Source organism: Giraffa tippelskirchi, chromosome 4 (genome assembly GCF_054371585.1).
Source record: "Giraffa tippelskirchi isolate mGirTip1 chromosome 4, T2T-mGirTip1v1.2.pri, whole genome shotgun sequence".
NCBI classification, from domain to species: Eukaryota; Metazoa; Chordata; class Mammalia; order Artiodactyla; family Giraffidae; genus Giraffa; species Giraffa tippelskirchi.
In genome coordinates, this window is record NC_137278.1 from 56856032 (window position 1) to 56870228 (window position 14197).

Here is a 14197-nt window from a genome sequence, read left to right on the forward strand (position 1 = left end):
AACATATATTTTATTTTTATTCTTGCCATGTTACAATGGAAAAGGTAAAGCTTTTGCTTGCCTGTTCATTAGGTAGAAGAAAGGAAAGAGGGAGTGGGAGAGAAGGGAAAGGCAGGGAAGGAAATGAGGAAGGGCCAAAGGGACGAGCAATGAATCCACAGGTAGGAATGTAAATAGGTGAATGCTTTTTGCACAATAATTTTGTAATATCTATAAACACTTTTAAGATACATGTCCTTTGACCCAGAATTCTCTTTTCTGGGAATTTACTCAACAGATTTATTCCCACAGGTATATAAAAGATGATTAACGTGTCATATAAAGATTTTTATGCAGCATAGTTTATAGGGCAAAATAAATGTTCACCAATAGAAAATTAGTTAAATGATGAGGTGTCCCAAAACGCAACCCTCTACAGAATGACATCTGTACAGAAACAAAAAGATGGGAGACTTCTGTGGTAGTCCAGTGGTTAAGAATCCACCCTCCAACACAGGGGACATGGGTTTGATCCATGGTCAGGGAACTAAGATCCCACGTGCTGTGGGACAACTAAGCCCATGGGCCACAACTACTGAGCGCTTGTGCCTCAACCAGAGAGTCCGTGCATAACAACTAAGTGTCGGGAGCGCGTTAGGCGTTACTGACAAAATGGAGGCACGCCCCCAACCCCCTCTCCTCATCTCGGAGGCACGGTCCCGGGATGAAGGAGTTAGGTCTTGTGATTCTGACTTGTCCTTTCCTTCCTCCGGTTGAGTTGGCTGGAAAGAATGTTATAATCCATAAAGTTAACTATTGACATTTGTTCAAGGACCTTTACAAAAAATGTTCCAGGATGAGCATATAGGCCGCAGTTTAAGGCCATGGGAAACATTGTTATCTGAAATCTGCTTGTAAGGGAAATGTTTATGGCAAAAGTAGTTTGCTGAGTTTAGGATTTAGGAATAATTAAGAATAGTTAGAAGCTAAAAGTTTAAGGTATGTTGTTTGTTCTCTGTATCTAAATCTGGTATCTCTGAATCTGTTTTTGTTTTGTTATATCTATCCATTTTTACTTTTTAGATGCTGGAATTTCACCCCTTTGTATGGATGAATAGCATTCCGATATAGGGATATGCCACATTTTGTTTATCCATTCATCTGTTCATGGATATTTGGGTGTTTCCAGCTTTTGGCTCTTACGAATGACGCTGCTATGAAGATGTGTAAATACCTAGATAGGTATATCACATGATGAATCTATTTAAGTCCCTGGGCTTCCCCAGTGGCTCAGCGGTAAAAAATCCGCCTGCAATGTAGGAGCTGCGAGTTCAATCCCTGGGTCAGGAAGAGCCCCTGGAGAAGGAAATGGCAACCCACTCCAGTATTCTTGCCTGGGAAATCCCATGGACAGAGGAGCCTGGTGGGCTACAGTCCATGGGATTGCAAAGAGTCCCACGCGACTTAGCGACTGAGCACACACTTTACAGTCAGATTGGCCTTCATGCTCTGTGGGTCGGCTGGGTCTTTACTCTCCCTGTAATGCAGGAGGATAGACGGGGAGGAAGGAAAACCCAGAGCGTCTGCTCAGGGCTCGCTGGCTGTTTCCCCGGAGACGCTGGTTGGGCTGGAAGGCGGGACCTTATGGGGATGAGAGGTGGGTGAGGGGCTGCCTCTCTGACCTCTCCACCCGGCTTCTTTTCCAAGTTACCCCGCACAGCCATTGCTCCGTTCGCCTGCCTGGACCCATTCTGCAGACGGAGCTGGAGACTGTCAAAGCCCAGAGAACAGCTTGTCAACAACCGGCTTCCACCCTTTCCTCCCTTCTCCCAACTCACCTTCCCCTCTCATCAGCCCATCTCCCCAAACACTTCTGCCTCCTATTCCTTGAAATCACCCCCACTTCTTGCTGTCCAGGCTAGGCTTTCACCAGCCCTCCCAGATGTGGCATATCCCTATAAGGGAATACTAAGCCCGAGCCTGCATGCTGCAGATACTGAAGTCTGCACACCCTAGAACCTGAGCTCTGCAACAAGAGAAGCCACTGCAGTGAGAAGCTCGCACACAGCAACCATCATCCAGCACGGCCAAAAATAAATAAAACAAAAAGTAAATAAAACACCTGTGTCTCATCCCTCTTTGTGCTGGCTCTTTGTTAGGTCTTACTGATAAACCAATGCAAATAACAGTGTCTAGAGTTTAATGGGTTCGCAATTTTACTGTTTTCATTTGCATGAAGATCCTGTACTAACTCAGGCTGCTAAAACTGTACAAGTAAGGAGAGCTTTCTGGAACCCTCGAATCACAGAATCCTGGTGCTCACCAAAATGTATGCATCCATTTCCTTTTCACAGGCCTCCCTCTCTCCTCATGACTCAGTCTCTCTCCACCTTCCTTCTTCTCAGCTCTGCCCTCTATCCCATGCAACCAGACCAGAGGATCCTGCTATCTGTCCCCAGGGTGGCCAGGGGAAAAGCCACAGGGTCAGAGAGAAGCCGAGCCCTATCTCTGGGGGTTAGACGGCCCCAGAATCTGATATCTGAGGGAGTGTCAAGAGACTGAAGCTTTGGAGGGAGAACAAAAGTGGGCTTGGGCACAAGAGGTTAAGGGGGGAAATGGTCAAGGCTGGCTCTGACCATAGCCCCTAGGTTGGGTGCAGGAGTGAGGGAGGCATAGGATGGGTCAGGCAGGTCCACAGCAGGAAGGAAGAAGCTGGAATGATGGAGGGATGGAGCCGGCAACAGAGGTAGAGTGTGGACCAGGCTGGACCAAAGCAGGAGAAGCTGGGTGGATACAGACCATGGGGAGTTGGGGGCAGGGCTCCTGAGATCACTGTTGCAGCCTTCCTGCAGAAGCCAGAGATTAAGTTCAGGCTTGCTGGTCTCTAGCAACAAAGCCAACATGGCAACCTCAGCAGAAAAGGGCGTTGATGAGAAGGTGGAATGAAGCAGACGAATGAAGCAGAAGAAACGAAAAATAGAAAGGTTAGAGTAAGGGATCCAGGGAGCCAGAACTGAGCTGAAATCAATCAGGGTGCCTTCTAGCATGAGTCAACACCAGCCACATTTCTCTGGTTCTACCATCGTCTCATACAGGAGTCAAAGTCCAGGACAGAAGGTCTCATTGGCCCAGATGGAGTCACGTGGCCTCACACTCTGGCTAGTGATGATTGCCTTCCTAGAAGCCATCTGAGCTTGGATGTGTATTTCCCTAGAAGGAGATGGGGCTGCCACATCCAGCATAAGAAGTGAATGCTGAGAGGTCAGGCAACCAAAAATCTTCACGTCAGTCTGACAGTAGAAGGACCAGCCTCCAAATCTATCCCTAAAATTAAGAATATGAATTGCTCAGTCGTTATCCAAATGTCCAAACGGTATTGTGCCAAATTGCCAAACGAGTCCCAACCGCTTCCTCTAATTTGTTTCATCGACTCTTGTAGCTCCAGGTAATGGCAGCCAGTCACAATGGAATAAGAAATGTAAAGCTCTGTTGTTGTTGTCGTTTACTTAGTTGAGTCCGACTCTTTGTGACCCCCATGGACTGTAGCCCTCCAGGCTCCTCTGTTTATGAGATTCTCCAGACAAGAATACTAGAATGGATTGCCATTGCTTACTCCAGGAGATCTTCCCCACCCAGGGATGGAACCCATGTCTCCTACATTGGCAGACAGATTCTTTACCACTAAGCCACCAGAGAAAGCTCTGTGCATATAGTTACTATTTAGGTTGTGACATTTCTCACTAGATCTCCTGCCAAGTCTCACTCAGGTTTCCATATCCACCCACAAAGCATATGGTGCCCTTGCTGAAAGCAGCCCTTGGGAGGCCCACCCAGCTCACTATCACTTCACACCCCAGGGTGTGAAGGGCCAGAATTCTTGCCCAACTGGACCAAGCCGTGTCCCTCCTTACACAGAGGAGTGATAGACAAGCACAGGCTGCAACTTCATTTGAATTCTGAAAGACTGACAACAACTAAACGTCCACCAGGAGACAATGTATGACATTATTCATGGTTTGTTGACTATTTCCTGGAGAAGGGCATGGCAACCCACTTCAGTATTTTGCTTGGAGAATCCCACGGACAGAGGAGCCTGGCCGGCTACAATCCATGAAGTCGCAGAGTCGGACATGACTGAGCAACCAGCACAGCACATTGAATATTTGGCCAACAAAAAGCAACAAATAGTTCTCTATTTGTATTGAAACAGAATGATCTAAAACTATGCTATTAGAAGCAAGGTGACAAATATTTTACGGAGTATGACACTGCTTTGTGTAAAAATGCACACTACTTTTTTTCCTCTCATTTGTGTATGTGGCAGGCACAAAATTATAAAAGTATAAGCATGCAGAGCTTCCCCAGTACACTGTAAGGAACAAGAGAGCCCCACAAAGGCAGTAGAAGAGGGATGAACAAGCTGGAGAGTCAAGGAGATAGTCTGGATTACCTGCAGTAATGCTACACCCCATTCGTAAGGAGTTTCTCAGGGTGGTAAAGGGGCTTCCCTGGTGGTTCAGACAGTAAAGAATCTGCCTGCAATACAAGAGACCTGGGTTCGATCCGCAGGTTGGGAAGATCCCTTGGAGAAGGGAATGAATGGCTACCCACTCCAGTATTCTTGCCTGGAGAATCCCATGGACAGAGGAGCCTGGTGGGCTACAGTCCATGGGGACATGACTGAGCGGCTAACACTTTCACCTTCAGGGGGTGTTATTGTAGAAGGCAAAAATTTCATTTCTTTGGTCCATTCAGCATCTAAACTTCTGTCTGTGAGACAGAAGCTTATTTGTTTATTTATTTATTTGGCTGTACTGGGTCTTAGTTACGGCATGTGGTATCTAGTTACTTGACCAGGGGTCGAACCCAGGCCCCCCTTCATTGGGAGTGCAGAGTCTTAACCACTGGACCACAAGGGAAGTCCCAAGAACCCCCTCTTTAGAAGACAGAATCCCAGGAATTCCCTGGCAGTCCAGTGGTTTTAAATATAGCAGTGTGTATTTGACCTTCCCAAAGTCCTTAACTATCCCTTCCCACTGGTAAGCATGAGTTCATTTTCTAAGTCTGTGAGTCTCTTTCTGTTTTGTAAGTTCATTTGTACCATTCCTTTTTAGATTCCACACGTAAGTAATGTCATATGATATTTCTCCTTCTCTGACTTACTTCACTCAGTATGACACTCCCTAGGTCCATCCATGTTGCTGCAAATTGGAGGCCCAGTTTTATTTGGGTTACATACAACATGCACATCAGACACTGTAAATGTCGCCAGAGATTCTCACCAACCTGTTCCCATTGGCTGCCCTGAGAAATGAGAATGATGTGGGGAGGAATACTTTTTTCTTCTCACTTGACATTCTTCTGTATTATTTGAATCTCTTAAAACCATATTCATATATTATTTTTAAATGTTTTTAACATTTAAAATAATTACTTAAGAAAGAAATGTGATATATCCTCAAATATATTGCAGTGTCTGCATAAGGAAAAAGATAAAGTAAAACATGCAGTCTGGCAAAAAGCATAGCCTTTTGAAGAAGCAGGTGGTGAAGGCTGGGTAGTCTGCTAGAGTCTTGATGTGGTAGGCTGTCAAAACTGCACTTTTTTTTTTAGCTTTTTAATTTGGCATCTCTTTATGTTACTTTATATTACTTGTGTGGGAAATGGTTATTTTAACACAGTCTTAAGCCTCTCAAGTGTTGCTCTGCTCTGCAACAAACTTAAGGCAAAGGAGGGGACAGGGATGGGGAGAAAGGGCCCAGGTGAGCAGGAAGAGGTGGGAGATAAAAGTGTAGTACATACAGGGAGTTCCCTGATGGTCCAATAGCTAAGACTCTGCATTCCCAATAAAGGGGGCCAGGTTCCATCCCTGGTCAGGGAACTAGATTCCACATGCCACAATTAAGAGTTTGAATGCCACAACTAAAGATCCCGAATGCTGCAACTGAGACCCTATGCAGTCGAATACATAAATTTTTTTAATTAAAAAAAAAACTTAGTTCACACATAGAAGTGGCCCAGAGGGTCACCTGCACCGGAAGGGGACATTGAATAAACCAAAGTCAAAAGGAGGGAAATTAAAAATTGTGATATATCCATACAATGAAATAGTACTCAGCCACAAAAACTAAAGTATTACTGATACACCCAGCAATGTACAAGAATCTCATAGACATTATCTTACTGCAAAAGTCAGACACAAAATATTGCACACTGCTTGATGAAATTTATATGAAATTCTAGAAAAGGCAAAACTATGGTGACATAAAACAGAAGTGAGAGAGATTGACTGCAGATGGACAAGAGGAAATTTGGTGATGATGGGGGATGGTGATGGAAATATTCTCTGACTTGATTATGCTGATATTCACACTGGTGTATACATTTGTCAAAACTCATCCTACTGTATACTTAAAATGAGTGCACTTTATTGTATGCAAAGACAGGGTTAGAATTTGAGTTTGGGTTCAATAAAGTTGATTTTTTTAAAAAACATCTATTTATTTGGCTGTGTTGGGTCTTAGTTGTGGCATATGGGATCTTTTTTGGTTGTGGCATGTGGGATCTAGTTCCTTAATCAGGATCAAACCTGGGCCCCCTGCATTGGGAGGTCAGAGTCTTAACCACTGGACCACAAGGGAAGTCCTTAAAGTTGATTTTTTAAAAAACAGAGGAGGGGGTTTTGAGTGAAGGTCTTATACGCTGGGTTATACTTACTCTAGTATGTGTGTTTGATGGTATTTATGAGTGAACAATGGAAGAGGATGAACCTGCTAATCGGAGGCCAAGTTTCCAAGCATCAGAAAAGAGCAAACCAGGCCTCTATTTATCCATCCACATCCTTGGCCTGGTGCCAACAGATACCAGGCAAAAGTGAACAGTTGGAGTAACTCTCCTCTCGCCTCTCTCCCTGCAGGAAAGGAGGATGAGACAGAGCATCGCTCTGAGCAGGGCCAACTACCCAGCCCAGAGCCTTGGCCAATCCCAAGCCTAGGACATCTTCATCAGCAAAGCACCAGGTGTGTGAGTTGGCCACAGCCTCCATTTCAGTTTCAAGATTTGGCAATTATCCCTCTATGGGAAAATAGATGAGCAACGTCATGAAGCAGACTCAAGAAGACAATGACTGACTTCCCTGGTGGACCAGTGATAAAAAAAAAATCTGCTTGCCAATGCAGGGGACACAGGTTTGATCCCTGGTCCGGGAAGATTCCACATACCCCAGAGCACCTAAGACCCTGTGCTGCAATTACTGAAGTCTACCGCCAAGAGCCTGTGCTCTGCAACAAGAGAAGCATCCACAGTGAAAAGTCCACAAACCACATCAAAAGTAGCCCCCCGCTCACCGCAACGAGAGAAAACCCACACAAAAGCAGCAAAGACCCGGCTCACGGACCTGCCCTCAATGATTATTTTTTTTAAATGATTAATTTTTAAAAATAAATAAATAACAGAAATGAAAAAATACTAGAAGGAATCAACAGTTAATTCAGTGATGCAAAGGAACAAATCAGCAAACTAGAATCAGAGTAGTGGAAATCACCCAAACTGAACAGAAAAAGAACAAAATAATATAAAAAATGGGGACAGCTTAAGAGAGCTCTGAGACAAAATCAAACAATTAACATTTACATTATGGAGGTCCCAGGAAGAGACGAGAGAGAGAAAGGGCCAGAGAACGTATTAGACGACATAATAGCTGAAAGCTTCCTTAACCTGGGAAATGAGACAGACCTCCAGGTCCAGGAAGCACAGAGACTCCCAAATGGGATTAACTCAAAGAAGAAAACACCAAGACATATTATAATTAAAATGGCAAAGAATAAAGGTAAAGAACCAGTCAGTCCTAAAGGAAATCAGTCCTGAATATTCATTGGAACGGCTGACGCTGAAGCAGAAGCTCCAATACTTTGGCCACCCGATGTGAAGAGCCAACTCATTGGAAAAGACCTTGATGCTGGGAAAGATTGAGGGCAGGAGGAGAAGAGGATGACAGAGGATGAGATGGTTGGTTGGCATCACCAGCTCGATGGAAATGAGTTTGAGCAAACTCCGGGAGATAGTGAAGGACTGAGAAGCCCGGCGTGCTGCAGTTCATGGGGCTGCAAAGAGTCAGACACAACTTAGCAACTGAACACACACACAGATAAAGAGAATATAAAAGCAGGAAGGAAAAAGCAACAAGTGACCTACAAGGAAACTCCCATAAGTCCGTCAGCTGACTTTTCAGCAGAAAGCCTGCAGGCCAGAAGGGAATGACATAACATATTTAATGTGATAAAAGGGAAAAAACTACAATCAAGAATACTTTATCTGCAAGGCTTTCGTTCAGATTCAATGAAGCAATCAAAAATTTTACAGACAGGCAAGAGCCTGTAAAACCATCAAACTATCTTTAAGAGAAATGTTAAAGGGACTTTTCTAAATGAAAAAGATTGATCACTTCAGCAGTTCAGTTCAGTTCATTCGCTCAGTCATGTCCAACTCTTTGCGACCCCATGAATTGCAACACGCCAGGCCTCTCTGTCCATCACCAACTCCCGAAGTCTACCCAAACCCATGTCCATCGAGTCAGTGATGCCATCCAACCGTCTCATCCTCTGTCGTCCCCTTCTCCTCCTGCCCCCAATCCTACCCAGCATTAGGGTCTTTTCCAATGAGTCAACTCTTCGCATGAGGTGGCGAAAGTATTGGAGTTTCAGCTTCAACACCAGTCCTTCCAATAAACACCCAGGATTGATCTCCTTTAGGATGGATTGATTGGATCTCCTTGCAGTCCAAGGGACTCTCAAGAGTCTTCTCCAACACCACAGTTCAAAAGCATCAATTGTGAGGCGCTCAGCTTTGTTCACCGTCCAACTCTCACATCCATACGTGACCACTGGAAAAACCATAGCCTTGACTAGACGGACTTTTGTTGGCAAAGTAATGTCTCTGCTTTTAAATATGCTATCTAGGTTGGTCATAACCTTCCTTCCAAGGAGTAAGTGTCTTTTAATTTCATGGCTGCAATCACCATCTGCAGTGATTTTGGAGCCCACATAAATAAAGTCTGACACTGTTTCCACTGTTTCCCCATCTATTTGCCATGAAGTGATGGGACCAGATGCCATGATCTTAGTTTTCTGAACGTTGAGCTTTAAGCCAACTTTTTTACTCTCCTCTTTCACTTTCATCAAGAGGCTCTTTAGTTCTTCACTTTCCGCCATAAGGGTGGTGTCATCTGCATATCTGAAGTTATTGATATTTCTCCCAGCAATCTTGATTCAAGCTTGTGCTTCTTCCAGCCCAGTGTTTCTCATGATGTACTCTGCATATAAGTTAAATAAGCAGGGGGACAATATACAGCCTTGACGGACTCCTTTTCCTATCTGGAACCAGTCTGTTGTTCCATGTCCAGTTCTAACTGTTGCTTCCTGACCTGCATACAGGTTTCTCAAGAGACAGGTCAGATGGTCTGGTATTCCCATCTCTTTCAGAATTGTCCACAGTTTACTGTGATCCACACAGTCAAAGGCTTTGGCATAGTCAATAAAGCAGAAATAGATGTTTTTCTGGAACTTTCTTGCTTTTTCGATGATCCAGCGGATATTGGCAATTTGATCTCTGGTTCCTCTGCCTTTTCTAAAACCAGCTTGAACATCTGGAAGTTCACGGTTCACGTATTGCTGAAGCCTGGCTTGGAGAATTTTGAGCATTACTTTACTAGCATGTGAGATGAGTGCAATTGGGCAGTAGCTTGAGCATTCTTTGGAATTGCCTTTCTTTGGGATTGGAACGAAAACTGACCTTTTCCAGTCCTGTGGCCACTGCTGAGTTTTCCAAATTTGCTGGCATATCGAGTGCAGCACTTTCACAGCATCATCTTTGAAGATTTGAAATAGCTCAACTGGAATTCCATCACCTCCACTAGCTTTGTTCAGAGTGATTCTTTCTAAGGCCCACTTGACTTCACATTCCAGGATGCCTGGCTCTAGGTGAGTGATCACACCATCGTGATTATCTGGGTCGTGAAGATCTTTTTTGTACAGTTCTTCTGTGTATTCTTGCCACCTCTTCTTAATATCTTCTGCTTCTGTTAGGTCCATACCATTTCTGTCCTTTATCGAGCCTATCTTTGCATGAAATGTTCCCTTGGTATCTCTAATTTTCTTGAAGAGATCTCTAGTCTTTCCCAATCTGTTGTTTTCCTCTATTTCTTTGCACTGATCGCTGAGGAAGGTTTTCTTATCTCTCTTTGCTATTCTTTGGAACTCTGCATTCAGATGGGAATATCTTTCCTTTTCTCCTTTGCTTTTTGCTGCTCTTCTCTTCCCAGCTATCTGTAAGGCCTCCTCAGACAGCCATTTTGCTTTTTTGCATTTCTTTTCCATGGGGATTGTCTTGATCCCTGTCTCCTGTACAATGTCATGAACCTCTGTCCATAGTTCATCAGGCACTCTATCAGATCTAGTCCCTTAAATCTATTTGTCACTTCTACTGTATACTTATAAGGGATTTGATCTAGGTCATACCTGAATGGACTAGTGGTTTTCCCTACTTTCTTCAATTTAAGCAGTACATACACTAAAATTGGAACCATATAGAGAAGATTAGCATGGGCCCTGCACAAGGATGATATGCAAATTCGTGAAGCTTTCCATATTTTCACCAAACAAAAGTAGAGTCACAGATGTAGGAAACAAACTTATGGTTACCAGGGGATTGGGGGTAGAGGCTGTGGACAAATTGCGAGATTGGGATTGACATATACACACTACTATATATTAAATAGATTACTAATAAGGACTTACTGTATAGCTACTCAATACTCTAATCGCCTATATGGGAAAGAATCTTTTTAAAATTATTTTATTTTTTTAAATTAATTTTTATTGAAGTATAGTTGCTTTACAATACATTAGTTTCAGCTGTACAGCAAAATGAATCAGTCATACATCTATATATATTTCTTCCCTTTTGGATTTCCTTCCTATTCAGATCACTGCAGTGCATTAAATAGAGTTCCTGGTGCTATACAGTAGGTTCTCATTAGTTATCTATTTTATCATAGTGTTAATAGTGTATATATGTCAATCCCAATCTCCTGATTCCTCTCACCCACTCCTTTCCCTCTTGGTATCCATAAATTTGTTCTCTACGTCTGTGTCTCTATTTCTACTTTGCAAATAAGATCATCTATACCATGATTCTAATTTCCACACATATGTGTTAATATGTGATATTTGTTTTTTCTTTCTGACATACTTCACTCTATATGATACTTTCTAGGTCCATCCACATCTCTATAAATGATACAGTTTCATTCCTTTTTATGGCTGAGTACTATGCCTTTGTATATATGTACCACATCTTCTTTATCCATTCTTCTGTAGATGGACATCTGTTCTCAATCCTGTCCCTCCTTGGCTCAGCCACACAGTCCCTCCCTGTGTAACCCATACCCTACTCTGTCCGCTTACACTTTTGTCCATAAGGCAAACAGTTCGGATTTGATAGGTAGTTGCTTTCATTATAGAGTCTTCAGTAGAAAAAAAATCACCTAAATTCATGGATCACATGGAGTGATCTCTTGGTTGGCTACACTCAAGAAAAGACATTCTGAGACTCCCCACCCCCGCAGCAGATCGGCAGGAACCTGGTGTGGGGGTGGTCTCCCTGAATGTCAGCACTGGACCTAGGAACAGTGAGGGGAGGGCCTCCAATATGGGAAAGGTGTGCCTCCCAGGGATGCTGGGGAAATACTGCACCTCCAAGGGCAGAACCACTTTTCCCTGGGTGGTTTCACACATCACTATTAGTGTTCATATTATCATTGCTATTTTTATGGATGCCTTCTCTTTTTGCTACTGGGCATTTTAAGCCTCTCTGGCAGGGCCAAGCCTCAGTGAAACTTGAAATTCTGCGTACAGATAAGAAAGTCACAGGTTATGGAAGACTGGCCCATGGGTCCTTGAGATGGGTCTCCGGGAATCTATTTGTCTGGGCAGCTTATCAGGGAGACCTACCCAGCCATGACTCCCAGCCCAGGCCATTCGGTTGGTTAAAGATAACTTGACCTGTCTCCTCCAGGCCTCGCAGCCCTCTCCCTGCTCTGAACCCCATTGCACTATCTGGCAAGTCACTGCACTAGAAATGAATTGGTTCTCTCTCCCCACTTTCCTCTGAGCTCCAAGGAGGATGGGCTGTGCCTCACGCTGTGGAGGAGGGTGGGGTAGAATTGGAGAATCAGTGAGGGGCAGAGGGAAGGCATGGGGCCCTTTCTCTGCTGTGCACTGTAGATCCTCTAAGCCTCTCTTTTCCCATTTATATAAGGGGAGAAATAAGCCCTACCTACCTCGTAGGGATTAAAGCTGCACTGTCCATTAGATGTAGCCCCTAGCCACGTGTGGCTATTGAGAATTTGAGGCGTAGCTAGTCCAAATAGACATGTGCCCTAAGTGTAAAATGCACACCAGATAGTAAAGACTTCATATCAAAAAATAAACATAAGATCTCTCAATGATTTTTATATTCATCACACAATATTTTTGATGTATGTGCTCAGTCTCTCAGTCGTGTCTGACTCTTATGATTCCATGGACTGTAGGCCGCCAGGCTCCTCTGTCCATGGGATTTCTCAGGCAAGAATACTGGAGTCTGTGGCCATTTCCTACTCCAAGGCATCTTCCTGACCTAGGGATAGAACCCTCATCTCCTTCGCCTCCTACATTGGCAGGTAGGGTGGGTTCTTTACCACTGTACCCGCCACTTGGGAAGCCTCCATATTTTTGATATATTGGGCTAAATCAATTATATTATTAAAATTAATTTGACCTATTTCTTTTTACTTTTCAAAATGCGGCTACTAGAAAAATTAAAATTGGGACTTTCCTGGTGGTCCAGTAGCTAAGACTCTGCTCTCCCAACACAGGGTGCCCAGGTTCAGTCTCTGGTCAGGGAATTAGATCCTGCGTGCCTCAGCTGAAGATTCCAGATCCCATATGCTGCAACTAAGACCCAGCACAGCCAAATAAATATTTGTAAAATAATAATAATAAATAAAAATACTGGCACCCCCTCTCAAGCCTGGGTTTCCAGACAACACTTAAAAAAGAAAGAAAAATTACAATTACATATGAGTTTGCATTATAATACTTCTATTGGGGAGTGTTAGTTTAGAAAACCAAGAAGGCACAGTAGACAGCTGTCTGGATTGACAAAATCATTACCCTATTTCTTCTCTTCCCTTCTTCTCCCTGTCTTCTCACCTCAAATACTGTGGACTTGAAAAATTCCCATCAAACCTAACAGTCTTGGAATTTTTCAGCTGAAAAGGCCATGGAATCCAAACCTCCCGAACCCACCCAATGCAGATAAAGAATCTAAGACTTGGAGCAAATTATTAGATAACCCCTGATGATCAACCAGTAAGATAATCTTTTCCCCAGGAGTTTGGGAGACTTTTCTGTCCCAGAAACTGCTTTTGTTTCTGTCACTCATAGATTCTTTCTCCATGTCAGTCTATGCCTGGTTTTCTTCAGTGACCTAATAATATAAAGGAGCTCTGGGAACAGACTTGTGGTTGCCAAGGGGGAGGAGGGGAAGTGGGAGACAGATGGGTTGGGAATTTGCATTTAGCAGATGCAAAGTGGTATATATAGAATGGATGAATAACAAGGTCCTACTGCAGAGCACAGGGAACTATAGTCAATATCCTGTAATAAATCATAATGGAAAAGAACATAAAAAAGAATGTATGTTATGTATAACTGAGTCACTTTGCCATACAGCAGTAATTAACACAAAGTTGTAAATCAATGACACATCAATCAAAAAAAGAAAAACTGTTAACAATTTCACTTGAAAAAAATAATACATAAATAAACGGGAGCTCTGGGTTCCCTGTACATACAAAGGCACTGGGGTTAGCAGAGGCCAATTCAAGTGGCCATGGACAAAAAGCACCACACACAGGTAACGTTTGTCTGCCTGGACTTCAACTTGTTGGACTCTAAAAAGGGCCCTGGGACTTCTCTGGTGGTCCAGTGGTTAAGACTCAGTGTTTCCAGTGCAGGGGGTGTGGGTTCAGTTCTTGGTTGGGGAACTAAGATCTCACAGCTGAATCACCCAAGTGCCACTAGTGGTAAAGAATCCGCCTGCCAATACAGGAGACAAGGGTTCAGTCTCTGGGTTGGGAAGATCTCCTGGAGAAGGAAATGGCAACCCACTCCAGTAT

At 43.6% G+C, this 14197-nt stretch overlaps 1 pseudogene; it reads left to right on the forward strand.

Annotated features, from left to right (window-relative positions):
* Positions 1–10515: 10515 nt before the first annotated feature.
* Positions 10516–10628, forward strand: LOC145504023 (U6 spliceosomal RNA; annotated as a pseudogene).
* The last annotated feature ends 3569 nt before the right edge of the window (positions 10629–14197 follow it).